The following is an 18,736-nucleotide window of genomic DNA, read 5'->3' on the forward strand; positions in this document are numbered from 1 at the left end:
TAACATAAAAAGTGATTTATCAAAAACATTTTAGTTTTAAAAGCAACCTAATATAACAATGATCATAGGTTTTCCCATTGTGATTTTCACTCCTTCGAGTGGGTAGTTACAGAATGCCAACCACCTTGCTTTCCAGGAAGTGACAGCATTTCAGAAAATTTCTCCAGTTCTTTGGGTTTTTGCTTAGTTCCGACACTATTCTAACTTCTTCAAGCTATTCTCCTTCAAGGAGCCACTTGACAGCAGTGTGAAGATGCCACAGCCACACTACACACACACACACACACACACACACACACACACACACAAAGAGAGCAAAAATGCAGAGCAGAGGAATCCAAGCCTTGCAGAAAGCCTCCACAGGCCGAAGGGGGCTTCACATTTTTCAACACATTCAAGTTCTGAGCAAGTATTTGCAGATTCCGTCTTCCTGAAGAGGTTCTGAGTGCTGCTCCTCAGCAACACCTCAATTAAGCTCCTAACAAGAGCCCTTTGAAAGATTTCCAGTCACTGTAAAAAAAAAAAAAAAAAAAAAAAAATCAAACTGACTTTCTCCTCTGTCGCTTGCAAGCGGATGATGAAGCATACCCAGCCTGCGAACTGATTGGCTCACTGTCATTTCCACCAGTGAGCCAGTCCTCTGCACGTGAGGTTCAACACCGAGCCACCACTGACTTGTGATCGCTTTCTTTTAGGCTGCCAGACCTATATGGTCAAAATAATCTTGTATCCAAAGAGAATATTTCAGTCTCCCAAGATCTATGCTGTTGGCAAGACCACCATTGGGTACCAAGTGACAGTTTATTGGCTCTGGCTCTACCACTCCTGAAATCTCAGCCTACCTGAATGCCTGGTACAGTGTCTGACTCATCTCACTGATGGCTCGTTCCTCTGAGGTTATCCTCACTCCTTGTCTCAGAGAGTACTTTCAGCATCTATCTGTCCACTGGAAAACCTTGCCAACTCAGGCAAACCACTGAATCAGCCTGCTACTCTCTTGGGGTGAGGGTTGGGGAATGAGCATCATCTCTGCATTGAAAAAAGGCTCCATTCTAGCACACTCCTGCTAGAATTCTGGGTAAAATATAACAGAGACCTTCTCAACTCAAAAGCCCCACTTGCATGAAAATTACAGAAATCACTAGTAACAAATAAAACAAACAAACAAAAAACCCAGACACTTAAATCACTGTTATCACTAGGTTAGAACTTTATCCTGGTCCCTAAACATGAATTTCCTGTCTTAAAACCAAAGAGAGTGAGAAGACAAGACCTTAGGCTCAACTAATGAGTTAGAGCTAAGATCATTCGGGAAGACAGAGCTGGTGAAGAGCTCCATTGGGAGAGATTGTCTCACTGTCAAAACAAGGAAGCCTGCTTCAGTCTGCCTGAGCTCCAAGGAGCACAGCCTGCAGCTTTATGTGGGCATGTGCTGTGGACCAGTCCTCACCAGGGCCCAGATGGGATCCATAGCCTGCCATGAAATTAACTGAGAAATTCCAAGCAACGGCCCCAACATTGAGGTCCAGTCCAAAGCTCTTGATTCTAACCCAAAAACCCCTGATTCTAGCATGAGAAGGCTGCTAGCTCACCATCAATAATGCCATACAGTATTTTCAGATACTAGGGCAAGAGGCGGCATGAGATTCAAGGTGCCCAACAGAATGAAGCAAATAAGGTAACTTTTTCTCTAGAGACATTGAGCCACAGCCTAAGGAGAAGAAATCCAAGCAAAATAAGCTAGACATTATGGGGGAGAAACAAATCAAATGCCAATTCAAGAGTCATCAGGATTCACATCACAATATGACATGTATAGAAAGGCATGCTGAGGTTGAGTAGAAATGTCCCCACAGGCTCTCACATCTAACACTTGCTCCCCAGCTCTTGGCACTGTTTTAGGAGGTTCGGGCCTGAGTGAAATGGGTCAGTGGAGGGTAGAGCTGGAGTGTTATCTTGTGCCCAGCTCTCTCTGCTTCCTAATTCCAAGGACACACCCCTGCTGCCAAGAACGCTGCCACTGCTTTCCAGCCATGATGGGCTGCATCCTCTCAAACTCTAGTCAAAATTGATCCTTCCTCCCTTTGTCATTTCTGTCAGTTATCTGATTACATCAGTAATGCTAGCATGTCACCTTTCACTGTTTCCAAAGTTTTAACTCCACAAAACTCATGGGAACATACTGGTAAACCAAAAAGGAAAGCTATTCTATAAAATCAGCAAAAACATGGAAAAGTATGAAGGTCCTGAAAAAGCAAGAAACTGCCACAGAGAGGTTAAGATAGATTCTTAAATGCAATAGGTACCCCAGGACACTGGGTATTTATCACTTCTATGTCACGCGAATTCCTCAGATTTGACAAGTGAACCTTACCCCACATTAACCTGAAGGCTGACATATAAGGCAACCCAATCACACTGAAACTGAGAGAGGGTATATGAAAACTCTGTCTTGGAATGTTTCCTATAAAGCAATATAATTCCAGAATAAAAAGATAAAGAAAATTCTAGCTGAATATGATTGTGTATACCTCTAACCCCAGCAATCAGCAGATGGAGGCATGAGGATTTTAAGGTCAAGGTCAGCCTCAACTACACAATAAGACCTTGTGTCCAAACAAAACAAAAATCAACAAGGTAATCAACAAAAGATCCTAGTACAAAATTAAATTATTATTCAATATAAGAACAGGAAAACTTGTTACCCATTGCCAGGAGGGAAATGAGTAAGAACAGAATAAATGTACAAATAGCTGGGTGTGGTGGCACACACCTTTGGTTCCAACATTTGGAAGGCAGAGAACAGATCTCTGTGAGTTCAAGGCCAGCCTGGTCTACATAGTGAGTTCTAGACTATCCACGAGACCTTGTCTCTGGGTGGATGGGAGGGTATAAAAATGGTAGAAAATCATGGAACAATATATTTCAAGGCACGAAAGCAAGTAACTGTCAACCAAAATTACTACATCCAGCAAAGGTATCTTCTAAAATTGACAGAGCAATGAGGATGTTTCAAGACAAACACAAATTAAGCAATCATGACAACCAGTCCAGCACTGCAAGAAATTCTTAAAGAAATCCTATATAAAGGGAGAAAAAAGATCAGAGAGGAACCAGGGAAGAACCAATCACATCCAACACAGCAGATGAGCAAACTCTCAAACTAACAGGGAAGATAAAGAGAAATGTCAGTAACCCAGCCTACCAGAATACTGCCTAATAAAGTCATAGGAAGTAACGGTCCCTTTCAATAATAACATTGAACTGGCCTCAGGTCACCAGTATAACACGGGCTGAATGACTGGATCAAAACACAAGAACCAACTATCTGCTGTCTCTAAGAAACACACATAACTAGCAAAGATGCACCCAAACTGAGAGTCAAAAAATGGAAATCAACGCACAGAAAACTATAAACAAGTAGGCATAGCTATTATTATATCTGACAAAGTAGACTTGAACATAGACCTTGTCAAAAGTTTTTCTTTTTTAAAGGCCATTAAATGTTGGTAAGGGAGCAACAATTATAGACATTCATACACCAAGCATTGGGGCTCCCAATGTTATCAAATACTGAGAAGCATGAATGGCTATAGGTTCTAACAGAATAGCAGTGAGAGGTTTCAATACCCCACTCCCATATTTACAGGTCTTTGTGAAGGTTACTCTTGTCAATCTGACAGGATCCAGAATCAAGCCTCCTGGCATGCCTAGGAAGGATCATGTTAACTGTGTTAACAGGCCTATGAAGACCACCCTCAAACAAGCCCACACCATTGCCTGGGCTTGGGTCCTGAACCACTTGAAAAGAAGAAAGCAAATTAAGCACAAACATTTATTTTCCTCTGTTTCCTGATCAGGGATGCCACAATATTTCCTGTTTCCTGATCAGGCTCCTACTGCCACTATAGACTCTACCCTGGAACTATGAGCCAAAGTAGACCTTATTTCTTTTAAGTTGCTGTTGCTGGGGTATTTTATCATAGCAACAGGAACAGCAACTGATACAGTCTTCCAAATGCAATAAAGAAATTTCAGAGCAAATATATCACAGACCAACTGAATGGACACTTAATATAGGATAGTCCATCTGACAGAGATTCTTCTTAGCAGCACATGGAACCCCCAAAACTGCTCCCATCATAGCCACAAAACAATCCTTGGCAAATGCAGAAATACCGAATAGGGAAAGGAAGATGACAGGATGACAGAAGGAGAGAGGGAGGGATGGAGAATTCTGTGTAGTCCACAAGGGAGTGGGGAAGGGGTGAACAGAAACTACAAAAATACCTGGAGACGGAACAATATACTTTTGAATGAAGAGCCGAGTCACCAAAGAAATTTAAATTAAAAAAAAAAATTCCTCATGACAAATGAGAAGAACAGAGCAACCTACTACATCCTCCTGGACACAGCTAAGACAGTCCTTAAGAAGGAAGGTTATAGCTGCTAAGTATTCATATTAAGAAATCCCAACCAGAGTCTGGAGAGGATACTCAATGGTTAAGAGCATCTCCAGAGGACCCAGGTTTGGTTCCCAGCACCCACATGGCAACTCACGACCATCTGTAATTTCAGTCCCAGAGACCCAATGCCCTCTTTTGGCCTCTGTGAACACTGCATGCATGCACCCGGCACACAGGCAAAATGTCCACACACATAAAATAACAATAAATCTTTTTAAAAAATTATTATTCATAGCCAGGAGGGTAATCAGTGAGAACAGAATAAATGCAAAAATAGCTAGGTGTGGCAGTGTACACTTTTAATCCCAGCAGTTAGGAGGCAGAGTCCAACATATCTCTATGAGTTCAAGGCCAACCAGAGCTACATAGTGAGACCCCATTTTGAAAAACAAAAACAAAGCAAAACAAAAAACAAAAGAGAAAGCAGCCTCAACTAACCAGCCTAATGATATGACTTAAAAATAACAAGAATGTACTCCAAAACTCAGTGGCAGCAAGAAATAATTAAGACTGAGGCAGGAACTAATGAAATAGAGACTAAAAGAACAATACATAGAATCAATCAATCAAAGGGTGTGTTCTTTGGAAAGGTTGATGAGATTGAAAAACTTCTAGTCAAACCAGGAACAAGAGACAGGCCCAAGTTAACAAAATAGAAGACAAAAATAGGGTTACTATACCAATTCCAATGAAATCCAGAAAAGCATTAGGGGGTATCTTGAAAATATTTATCTTGAGAGTCGAAAAAAAAAAAAATGGAAGAAACTGATAAATATCTAGATGCATATGACCTACAAAAATTTAAGCCACAAACATAATTTTAAAACAGACCCATTACAAGCAACAAGATTGAAGCCATACGTAAATCTCTCTACAAAGAAAAGTCCAGAACCAGATAAATTCACTAAGTCTATCAAACCTGTTTTTATTTTTTTGTTTTGTTTTGTTGTTTTCTGACACAGGGTTTCTCTGTGTAGCCTTGGCTGTCCTGGACTTGATTTGTAGGCCAAGCTGGCCTCAAACACTTGCCTCTGCATCCCTAAGTGCTGGGATTAAAGGTATGTGCCACCACGCCCACCTCAAACATTTTTTTAAGTATTTTATCTATTTATTTGCCGTGTATGTGTGCACGTGTGCACACGTCCATCACACTGCACATGTGGAGAACAGAGGACAACTTTCAAGAACTTTTTATTTCCTTCCACCATGTGGGTCCCAGGGATAGATCTCCAGCCATTGGGCTCAGCCACTGAGCAATTTTTCTGGCTCTACCAAATGTTTAAGAAAGATATAATACCAACACTTTTCTCAAACTGTTCCACAAGATAGAAAGGAAAGGCAATATTATCCTGATAGCCAAATCAGATAAAGAAAACCACAGACCAATTTCCCTGATGGGCATAAGTGTAAAAATTCTTAACAAAACACTTACAAACCAAATTCAAGAACATATTAAAACAACCATACATTATGATCAAATAGATTTCATCCCAAGATTGCAAGATTCTTTCAACATCCAAGTTTAACATGACTTCATGACAGACAGCCTAGGAAAAATTAGTAATAGATGGAGTATACCTCAAAATAATAAAGGTGATATATCACAGACTGGACTGCCATGGGGGTGCCCACTCTCTCCACTCTTTCTCAGTATAGTGCTTAAAGTCTTAGCTAGAGCACTAAGACAGGAGAAGAATATAAAGGAGGAGTAGAAGCCAAGGAAGAAGTCAAATTATCTCCATTCACAGATGACATGATTCTTTCCTTTAGAGACTCTGCCAGAAAACTCCTAGGTTGAACAAACACTCTGGCAACGTTGCAGGATACAAAACAAATATACAAAAATCAGCAGCTTGCATAGACACGAGTAAGAAGCTTACTTTAAAAATTAGGGAAAATATTCCATTCAAAATAGTTCCAAATATAGTGAGATAATAAAACATCTAGGAAAAAATTTGGCCATGGAAGTGAAGGATCTTTATAATGAAGACTTGAAGACAGAAAAGAAGACATTCTGAAGATATTTACACTACCACAAGTAGTCTACAGATTCAATGCAATCCCTACCAGAATGACATTCTTCACAGAATTAGAAAAGAATAAATAAATCTAAAAATTCACGTGTAAACACACACACACACACACAAAAGTGATGTTTATCAGAAAAAGCTAGTTGAGGAATGTCAATATCTAACCTTAAATTACACTCTATCTATCTATATGTATATACACACACACACACACACACACACACACACACACAAACATGGTTAGGCACAAAAACAGACATGTTGAACAACGGAAGAGAACACAGACCCAGGAAGGAAGGAGGAGGAAGAAAGGAAGGAAGGAAGGAAGGAAGGAAGGAAGGAAGGAAGGAAGGAAGGAAGGAAGGAAGGAAGGAAGCTCACTCAACAACTGTGCTGACTGAACCAGATATCCACCCACAAAAGAATTGAAATTAGATCCTTATATCTCACCCTGAACAAAAATCAATTCAAAGTGATTAAAGGCTCTTAACTTAAAACATGAAACCACATGAGGAATCCACTTCAAGATACAGGTACAGGCAAGAACTTTCTGACTAGGATGGCAGGAACACGGGAAATACGTAATGGGACGGCCTGAAATTTGGGTTTATGTGCAGCAGGCTGAACAGAGCCTACAGAATGAGCACTCTCTTGCTGGCAACACTTCGCACGGGGGGTTAATATCAAATGTGCAGGGACTGGGAAGACTGCTCAGTGGGTGAAAGAGTTTACTCTGAGAACAAGATGACCTGAGTTCAAATCCCTGACACTCATGTGGAAAAGCCTTACAGGCTACATAAGCCTGTAACAGCATACTGGAAGTAGAGGGCAGATCCTAGAAGCTTGCTGACCAGCTACAGCCTAGCCAAAATGGTGAACTCTAGGTTTAGTAAGAGACTGTCTTGAGACATACGGTGAAAAGCAACAGGAGAGCCTATCTGACAGCCTCCTCTGGCCTCCACATGTATGCGCATGGACACACCCACCAACACTGACAAAAGAAAATAGAATATATAAAGAACGGTAAACATTAGACACCAAGAAACCACACTAACAAATCTGCTAGTCAGATAGGCTAATGAAGTGAATAGGCAATTCCCAAAAGAAACACAAAGAGGCCATCTAAGATTTTAACACATGTTCAATGTCTCCAGCCATCAGGGAAATAGAAATTAGAGCTACTCTGAAATTCCATCTCACCCCAGTCAGAATGGCTGTCATTAAGAAATGACATTAACAAATGACAACACATGGTGGCCAAGGACGTGGGGGAAATGAACCCTTAGTGACTGTTAGAAGGAAAGTAAACTATTTCAGCTATGGAAATCAGTGTGGTTTCTTTAAAAAAGTAAAAATACAACTATCATATGACCGAGCTATACCACTCCTGGCCATGACCCAAAGGACTCTGCATCCTGCCTGAGACACTTACACATCCATGTTTATTGGTGCCTTATTCACAACAGCAAAGAAATGAAACCATGGGCTGGAGAAATGGCTCAGCAGTCAAGAGTACTGGCTGTTCTTCCAAAGGACCTGGGTTCCAAAACCATATGGCAGCTCAGTCTGTAATTCCAGTTCCAGGAGATCTGACATCTCACACCTTCACACAGACATACATGGAGGCAAACACCAACATACATAAAATAAAATAAATTTTAAAAACTTTCAAAATAATAAAAAAAAAAAAAATTTAAAAGCCGGGCATGGTAGTGCTTGCCTGAAATCCCAGCATTTAGGGAGGCAGAGGCAGGCAGATCTCTGTGAGTTCGAGGCCAGCCTGGTCTACCTAAAGAGTCCAGGATAGCCAGGGCTATACAGAGAAACACTTTCTCCAAAAAAAAAAAAAAAAGAAAAAAAAAAAAAAAAAAGGAAAGGAAAGAAAGAAAAAGAAAATGTGATACACAGAAAGAGAAAACAGGGAGACACAGAGAAAGAAATTTTACTCAGCTACAAGGAAAAAAATGGTTGGAACTGGCAAGTATTAAGCTGGGTAATGGACTCAAAAAGACAGAAATTACATTTCTTCTCATGCACAGATCATAACCTATATTTATGTGTGTGGTATATAAGTGAGGCTTATGTGAGTGTAGGCATAGAGTATAAAACTGAAAGACTACAAGAAGAAAAAAAGTTGTTGGGGGATACCAATAGGACATAGATTTGAAAGCAGAAAGGTTACAGGAGTGCAGAGAAGGCTACAAAGGGAGAAGGTCTCAAGAGATGAGAAAAACATCAAAAAACAAAAATGAAGTATTTTAAAAGGCCATTATGAAACCTAATGTATATACTAATTTTAAAATGACACCGATTGAAAAGGAGCTGAGTAAAATGAACCAGTTCTCAGTGACCTTTATGAAACAATACAAGATGACAGATAATACTCAGTCTGCCTCTATCCCTCCTCCACAGTCTCGATATGCAGCCCAGGCTGGTCTTGAACTTGCAAATGTCCTACCAAACCTCAGCCTTCCAAGTGTTGGTATTACAGACAGGCATGTCTCACTACACCCCTGCTTAAAATCTGCACAACACAAATGTCACTAATGGTACAGAGAGGAAGAGGTAGAGAACCAAGCAATCTGGAAAGAGACAAATCATTTCCACATTTTTTGAAAACTCTAAGAGTTTAGGAGGTAAATGACCAACTAAACAAGCACTGGAGAGATGTCTGTGGCCATTACAGCTACACGGTAGCTGTGAAAACTTGTCACCTACAGAGACAAGAAGAAACAGTAAAGGGAAAATAGTCTATCGGCAGAGAATTCTATACCTCGCAAAATAATTGTTTTCAAAACATAAAGGCCATAGCTAAGTGTAGTGGTATCTTTGTAATCCAGCATTAAGGAAACAGGATTGTGAGTTTGAGACCACTCTGAAACCCTGCCTCTAAAAACATACACATATATGAATACAAGCATACGCACATATGCATACAGGGACTGAGGAGGTATCTGGTAAAGTGCCTGTTGTGCAAACAGGACCTGAATTCAGATCTCCCAGTGTTCCTATAAAAGCCAAGTGTGGCAGCATATGCCTATAATCCTAACACTACGGGCAGGAGTCAGAAAGCAGTGAAAGAGGGCAACTCCAGGCACTCACTGGCCAGATAATGTAGCCAAAGCAGCAAGCTTCAGGATCAGGGAGAGACCTTTTCTCAAATATAGGTGGAGAGTAATAGAGGAGACTCAGAGTCAACCTCCAGCTTCCACACGTGTGGACAAACTAGCAAACACACCTTGTGTGCCTACAGACACACTGCAAAATAATACTTTTTATACTGGGTTGTGAAGGGCAGAAAGACAGACTTGGTGCTTCATACCAACACTGAGTCATAGGTTCTTCAGGACAGGAGACCCAAACTTGGTAGAAATTTTACCTCAAGGTACAAAAAATGAAGAGAAACAGAAATACTAAATTCACAGACAGACAAAGATCTTCGCACACTTTACTATTTTAAAAAAGATGACAGGAATGCCAAAATGAGGGTCTCCGCAACCATTTCCACCTGCAAACAATGATAAAGTTGGAGAGCTTTTGGATGCCTGGTTCCTGGTTTGGTACAGATAGTGGCAGGTGCCACCACAGGAAGAACCTCAGGACCCACAAAGTCCACCCCCAAAACTGGAGACTGATAGGCAATCACTGTGACAACTTACCAGGGCAGAAGACAACCAGTGAGGGCCTCCACTGAATCCAGCGCCTAGGTAGGAAGCCTGGACCAAAACTGATGGCAAGAAGCTGACATCCCTCCTACACACTGTGTAGTTCATATACTAGTCTTGTACATGAACACTGTGTGGTGGTGGAGATGGGGAGGAGGGTTATCCCGTTTCCAGCAAAAAGAGGGGTAAAGGAACACGTCTGCCTGCAGAGGCTACTTCCCACAGCCTCTGTCAAGGGAGGTTTAGAAGACCCGGTCTGACCTAGGGGAAGACAAACAGCCAACCTCAGCCAATTGCAGCCTTCCATGTAGAAGAAAGGGCCAAATACACATCAATACATCTTACTTTGAAACGAGGGAGGGGGTGGAGGGGTGGGGAGGGGCTTGTCAGGCAGAAGCAAGGGCAGGTAAAGGCCGCTCCCAAGGCCGAGTCCTGAGCCAGGCTCACTTCCCCTTGTTCAGGTCTCACCCACCACACCACAAGCTTAAGCTTACTTACACAAGTTCTTTTACCCGGGACTGCTTGCAAAACTGCAAGGCGTACTAATAACCAAACAATCTGAAGAGAAAAGGCATCTTCAGACATTAGCAGACACATGAGGAATGCTAGAATTATCAGACCAGGAATTTGAAACTGGGACTTACATCCTAAGGCTATAAGGTGGGTAAATGAGAGAACTGAACAGTTGAAGCAGACATGAAAACTTTAAGTACCAAAAAGGACAAGAAATACAGTAAATGTGAAGAGAAAGGATGCCTGTTGGACCCATTAGTAAGCTGAGTATGGCCAACAATGTAAGGTGAAAGACACCCTGACAGAAACCTTGAACTTGAAAAGCAAACTGAGAAAAAAAAAAAACAGAAAAGGCAAGAGGTATGGAAAACTACAAACATCCACAAAGCAGAGATTCACAAACAGGAAAAGAAACAGAAAATTACTGGAACCAATGACTGAAAATGTTCCCCAAATTAATGCCGGCCACTAAATCATACATTCAAGCACAGAGAGAAAAAAAGAGGTAGGTGCTGCGTGCCTTTGAGTAAACCCAACACTTGGGAAGCTCAGACAGGAAGATCAAGTCCAGCCTGGGCTACAAAGGGAACTGCTGTCTCAAAACAATCAGAAACAGTTCACAGCTGGGCATCTAGCTTAGTGACAAAGCACTTTCCTAGGATATATAAAGATCCAACACACTGGGCATATGACTTATCTCATTTTCTTACTACAAATAATAATAATAATATAAAGATCCAGAAAGAAGCCACAGGGGAAAACCAACCCCCTGTGGGGAGCAATGCAAAGAACTACATCTGGTGCCTCAGAAAGCATGCAAGAACAGGGAGGTATTTACAGTGCTGAGAAGGAATGCTCCAACTCTGTATCTCTGAATTCTGTATCTTAGAAAACATCCTCAAACCAAAGGACAGATATTTCCTCTAACAAGAATTGGAGAGAGCTGGCTGCCAGGAAGCCTGCAAAGTAGTTCCTTAGGGAGAAGGAGAACAGCACCCTTCACAAACCAGCATCCACACAGTGAGCACTGTGGAAGCCATGCATGCACGTGTGGCAGAAACTCCTTGGACTAACAGAAAAGCCTATAACTACACAATGGACAGGAGGGAGGAGGGTGGCCAGTCTTATCTGTCAACCCATGACATGAATAGATCTAACAGCTGGCTCGGGTTAGTTATAGATGTGGATGATGTGACAACCAATAAAAAAATGTGGGAGAAGAAACAAACTCACCTTATTGAACTAAGTTAAATAAACCATAATGGAATTAAACCAGAAATGACTAAAGACTGCTGGGAAGTCTACAACAGCCTAAACCCTGAGCAGAACACTTAAAATAACACATAGTGTAGAAAAATTTTAACCCAGAAACATGACTGCTGTGGCAAGAGATCACATCAGAAGATCTAAGTCTATGTGATCCAGCTGGAATGCAGACATGCCACACACCTTTAACCACTCTATCTGGAATACAGACAAACCCTTAGTACAAACCTTTAGCCCCAAACAATAAAAGTTAGTTTGCAGAAGAAAGCACCCATGTTTGAAAGTGATGTCGCTTTGAGAGGCAGACAAAATGACAAATCAAGAGAAAGAGTTGACAGAATAGGATATGCTCAACTCTCATGAGAAGAGAGAGGAAAGCAAAGCTACTTAAGGAAAGCAGCACAGAGAAAGAGAAGGCAATTTTACCAGGACAGTTTTACAGAGACAGGTTGTAAAGAGAACAAGCTAGATACAGGTGAAGATAGGATCCAGAAAATGAGAAGGAGCCAGAAGATTAGAACATATTGCCAAAATTAGTATGAGGCCAAGCAGAGCAATTCAGTCAGAAGCTGAAAGAAGCCAGTTTGAATCAGCCAGCTAGGAGAAGAGTCAGAGGAGCCAGAACAGCTGAGTTCCAGCACCCAAACCAGACAATAATATAAGAAACTACAAAATCTCATGAACAGAGATACAAAAATCTTCAACAAAGCCTTAGCAAACTGAGTCTAACAGTACCTGAAGTCAGTGAGAGCCACCACACCACAACCAGGTGAGATTTATCTTGGGCATGCCAGGCTCACTGAATATTTGAAAGTCAGTTTTTTCTCTCATCAGATGAGAGAGAGAAAAAAATCCAATCATATCAAATGATGAAAGCCATTGGTAAAATATAACATCCATTCATATAAAAAATTGAAAGGTTTTCAGTAAACTAGGAAGTAGGAATTTCATTTATTTAATAAATACCTCAAAGCAAAACAAAGTACTATCCTATGGATAACAATGGTGACAGCCTTAAAGATTTCCCATTAAGATTAGGGATGACGAGGAGGGAGAGTGGGATCGGGAGGGGAAGAAGGAGGGACTTATGGGGGGGATACAAAGTGAATAAAGTGTAATTAATAAAAGTTAAAAAAAAAGATTAGGGATGACACAAGGATAGCAAACCTCATTTTTCCCTTTTACTACTATACTAGAAACTGTTGCTAATGCAGTACGACTAGAAAAAGAAACAAAAGACCGATACATAAAAAATAAGAAAAATGATATTGGCTCATAAATGATATAAATTAAAAAAAAAAACTTTTAACCAATAAGCAATTATAAACAAGGTCACAAGAGCCAAGGTGAATAACCTCACAATACAAGAGCAGTGAAAAACTACAAACACTAACCACTTTGCACCCCAAAATATTTATTTGGCATAAATATAATATGATAAAAATATCCCCCAAAATAAAATAACAAAAAGGCAGTCCATGTTCACAGACAGAATACTTTCAAGCTATCAGTCCTCAACTTAATCTGCAAATTATAATCACAATTACAGGAACTTAACTTGGAATTTCAACAAAATGATTTTAAAAGGTGCAAAAAGCAAAATGCCCAGAATAGCCAACAGAGTATTATTAAAATGACAGAATATTAAAAGAAAAGCACAAGCGCTTCTTCCACGCGCAAGACTTAACGATAAAACAGTAACCACGGCCAGGAGAAGGTACTAGATATCCCCTGCAATGGAGTCACAGATGGACTTAAGCAGCCATGTGGGTGCTAGAAACTGAACCTGGGACCTCTTGCAAGAGCAGCCAGTGTCCTAAACCCCTAAGCCATCTCTTCAGCCCCTATTTGGTGTTGTTTAATCAGACAAAATTATCAAAATATAACCACTTCTGGATGTTAACAAAATTATCTCATACACACACAAACACACACAATTTCCCAGACTCTGGAAGTACAGCACTACTTTGTGTTTATTCAAGAAAAACAGTGAAATTTGGGCAGGAGGCTGGGGACACATTTGAGACATTGCTTTCACAGCAGCACCTTTCAAGCTGGGGTGGCTCCTCAAACAGAGCACTTATGCTGAGGGAGGCCAACTATGCCCGCTCAATTCATATCAACTTGACACAAGCTATAGTCTGAGGAGAAATTGCCTCTGTAAGACCAGGCTGTAAGCAAGCTTGATTTTCTTAGTGATTGATATGGGAGAGCCCAGCCCACTGTGGCTGGGGACAGGGACACCCTTACCCTGGTGGTTCTGGTTTTCTCATGGCAAGCTGAGCAAGCCAGTAAGCAGCACCCATCCATGGCCTCTGCTTCAGTTCCTGACTTCAGGTTCCCACTCTCTCAGTGACGGACTGTTACCTGGAAGCATAAGCAAAATAAACCCTTTCCTCCTCCAAGTTGCCCCTAAGACACTGACTATATTTCAAACATTGTAGGAAAGTTCATCAACCACAGACTTTTCTGGAAACAGCCATTTCAGTGGCAAAAAAATGGAAAAAGCCCACAGAATTGTCTGACCCAATCACAAGGTTAACTCCAAGGCCAGCATTAAGAACCAGCACAAGACAATGATGGGCCTCTATAAATTCACAGTTCACAAGGCAGGGTATACTACACTATGAACATGATGAGTACAGACCTAGGAAGGCACCAGCTAAACTGTCTCCACAAAAGACTGCTAAGTTCCAAATCATGGCTGTGTCCTCCAAACCAGACACTTGAAAAATTGAATAGCTTACTGGACCTAGACGTGGAAGAACAATGTCTGACCAATCACCGGCTATGTCACTAGATACACTGGTTCAAGGGTGACCGAGAATCAGTTTAAAAAGAATTAAAAATAAAAATGCAGAAGATATCAGAGACTGCATAATGCAGAATCACTCTGTACAACCAAATTAAATGAACAAAGTCATATAAAGGAGGAAGTGAGAATGTGGAGCAGTTGTTAAGTGTCCTCTTTTAGACAAGAGATCATGGCTTATACCTGACACAAACAGGACCTTCTGGAAGAGTATCTATGAGTTTATCAAATACACTTTAAGGAAGCAATTACATTAAAGGACAAAGGGGGGAAAAACAGCACATATGCAATGCCTAATCTAATAGAGAACAACAAAAGATGCCAACATTATTAAAAAAAGTCAGATTATTTGATGGAGCTGTGAAGTAAAATAACTAAAGCAAACACTTCACTAGAGGGACCCAGGAGCCTATTTGAATGCGGAGGCACACACTCCTAAGAGTAAGGTAAATGAGAAGGTACTGAGAGAGCAGAAATGGTTCAGTGGTTAAGAGCATGCCATACAGGACCAGGGTTCAGTTCCCAAAGCCCACAGCCAAGACGAACAGCAGCTTCAGGAGATCTGACACCCTCTTGCTTCCATGGACACACAGATGGTACACACAAACACACACACACAAGTAAAATACAACATGCACAGCTCAAGTACTGGAAAGAAGAGCCAGGAAAGGGTTTGAAGTTCTTAAAATTTGGGCCATTTGAAAAAGCAAACACGTAAACAAACAAACTTGGTTAGCAAATCTTCAAGTTAAAAAATATTAATGTATATCCAAGTTAAATGAAATCCAAGGAAAGTAAGTACTACTATATCCACTCTTATACAAATGAAAAACCTAAACGCGGCCAGAGAAGACAGGCTCATGGGGTACAGGGCCCAGACGACCAAAGCAGCAGTTGGCATTTCAGACCAGAAAATGGTTGTGCAGGTAACAATCCTGTACCCAGTAAAGCTACTTCCAAAGGAACACAAAACTAAGAATGTTCCCTGATAAAGACAGAATTTATAGGTGTGAAATTTTCTGAGAAGTCTGAAGGAAATGACACCAGATGGTAACTTGAATCCACATAAAAAATTAAGAACACCGGTAAAGATAATTATGTAGGTAAATGTGAAAGATAATGTAAATGCATTTTTAAAGTTTTCTTCTCTTATTTAAAAGATAATCACATAGAAACTAAGTGTATAGTTTTAAAGTATATTACAGTAGCAGGACAAGAAAGGGAATTATACAGAAGAAAAGTTTCTGCATTTGGCTGGAATTCCATATTGATGTTAGAGTGTAGCCTGTGTAACTCAGGAAATGTCTGTAGTGACACTCTTTCTGCTGGGTGGGATCGGGGATATGGGTTCACCCACACTCCAGGAAGAGTAGTCTCAGCTAGAACTAGAAGCCAGAACCTGAGTCTCAGCTTCAGTGAGGAATACACTCCCATGTTAAGAAGGCTGGTATGTAGTTCAGAGAAACAGTGCTTGCGTAGCACATGTGAGGCCCAAAGTTCAATTCTCAGAATTAGAAGAAAAAGGTTTGTTATTTTTATTTTTGGCTTTTTTTTTCTTAAACAAAATGAAAGTTGTTGGGTTTTTTTTGTTTTGTTTTGTTTTGTTTTTTTGTTTTTTTTTTTAATTTAGAGTAGGTAACAGACACAAAAATGGCCAGGAAGGAGGCATATGTAAATGAAGTATAATGTTAATACATAGATGACTGACAGAATTTATTTTCTTAAAGCAGAGTCTCACTATATAATCCTGACTGACCTCAAACTGAAGAGAAACTGCTTCTATCTCTGAGTGCTGGGGTTATAGACAGGAGTACCACACAATGCTGCAAATGTTAAATTCCAAACAGAAAAGGCAAGGACAAGGACAGATTATATGCATATGATCACAATAAAGCTGGAGTGGCCACAGCAACAGACAGGAACTTTACGATTAAATGTCTTTACAGAGAAGTAACCCCAACACTTGGGAAACTGAGCTTCAAGTCCTGCCTGAGTTACATAGCAAGATTCTGTCTGAAGAAGTCACTAGAGAAAAGAGAGGGGTTACATTGCAATACTTAAAGCATCAAAAAGGGCTGAGGTTGCAGCTGAATGAATATGCAGGCCCTGGCATCCATCCCTTAGCACTGGGGTAATCTGCAGCTAGGTGCAGTGCTGTATGCCTGTACTCACAACAGCAGCAGCTAGGTGCAGTACTGCTTGCCTATACTCAGAAGTGGCTAGGTGCAGTACGCATGCCTGCACTCAGAACAGTGGCTAGGTGCAGTGCGGCATGCCCGTATTCACAGCAGCAGCTAGGTGCAGTATTGCAGGCCTGTACTCATAACAGTACAATCACCTGAGTTCACTAACTCAGGGCCAGCCTGAACAACACAGCAAACACCTAGTCTCCTTTAAAAAAGAAAGTATCAGTAAATCAGAAGGACACTAAGGAAAAACACCTGTACAACTGACAACACCCTCCAAAGCAGGTTTTATTAGCCACATTTAATGACAAAGCCAGAGACAGGGTCTCTAACACCATCACCAAGGCAAAAATGCCCAGTCTGTTTACTAGAGAGCCAGACCCAATACCATTCCCTACAAAAAAAAACAATTCACTGGAAACACACTCTCAAAAGACAACCTGATCCTGAATAAAAAAAAAAAAAAAAACAAAACTATGGAATACATGCATATAAATAGACACGCTATAGTTGTTTATGAAGGCTGCAGAATACAAAGCCAATACAGAAATATCAATTGAACAAGCTTTTACATTCTTGTGTGTCACTGGTGAGGGAACTATAAACAGTTTACCCTAAAAACACTTTAAAACGGAACATCTTGCTCGGCAGCTGTGATGCACACTTAAGAATCCCAGCACTCAGGAGGCAGAGGCAGGTGGACCTCTCAGTTCAAGGTCAGTCTGTTCTACAGATTGAGTTCCAGTACAGCCAGGGCTACACAGAGCAACCCTCCCTCTCTTAAAAAAAACAAAACAAAACAACCACTGGTTGCTCTTCCAATGAAAACCAGGTTCAATTCCGGGTTCAATTCCCAGCACCCATTTGGCAACTCACAACTGTTTGTAACTCCTCCCAAGTAGTTACACACAGTTCACACACACAGGCATACATGCAGACAAAACACCAAAGCATATAAAAATAGAAATTAAATTAAAAAATTAAGTACACATTTAGAAACACCAAGCAATGAATTTCAGAGCTAAGTGAACTGCAACTGAAGAATCCTAACAAAGCTCCCTGTAAGCACACCTGGGTAAAGATTAGCTTTATTACTGAAAAACTTTCCTACAGAGAAGCCAAATTTGTAAATAAGTATGTAACTGAATTTCACATATTTTAAAATATTCCAGTAAGTAGAAAATTCCAAGTTTATATATATGATAAAGCATAAAGACATTTTTTAAACATAGATAATTTGGTATGTTAACAAATTTTGAATTCCCTCTGGGATCCTAAACTGCTGCAAAGCAACACTTAAGAGATTATCAGGGAGGCAACTCAGTGGACAGTGACTGCCATGCAAGCATGAGGACCAAAGTTTGACACCCAGCATCCATGAAAAAGTCAAAAGGGTATGGGGCCCCCAAAGTAAATATGTGTACACACATTTATGCACACATTAAGCACGCATGCAAAAAAATTACCAATGAAATGCAGATATTGTTAAACTACGTCATTAACCAAAGAACAAACAATTCAAATACATTCAAAAATAGATTTTACGATGACTTACTAAAGGAATCAAGGAGCAATTGTGTAGCTGGTCCATCAACTCTACCTACAGAATATCCCCTGGAGACATTCCTCCAGTGACAAAATACAGTCAGATGCACTGGCTACTGTACTATGAGCAACTATAAAATGTGGGAATCCCTCAATGCCTTAGGAAGGAAGGAGGCTGAAGAGACACTGCACTACCCACTTGCTGGAGCACTGCACCTTTGTGCAGAATAAGGAAGTCTCTAAGAAGTGATGC

The sequence above is a fragment of the Psammomys obesus genome, unplaced genomic scaffold, assembly GCF_907164565.1.
Source record: "Psammomys obesus unplaced genomic scaffold, mPsaObe1.curated_primary_1811, whole genome shotgun sequence".
Taxonomy (NCBI): domain Eukaryota; kingdom Metazoa; phylum Chordata; class Mammalia; order Rodentia; family Muridae; genus Psammomys; species Psammomys obesus.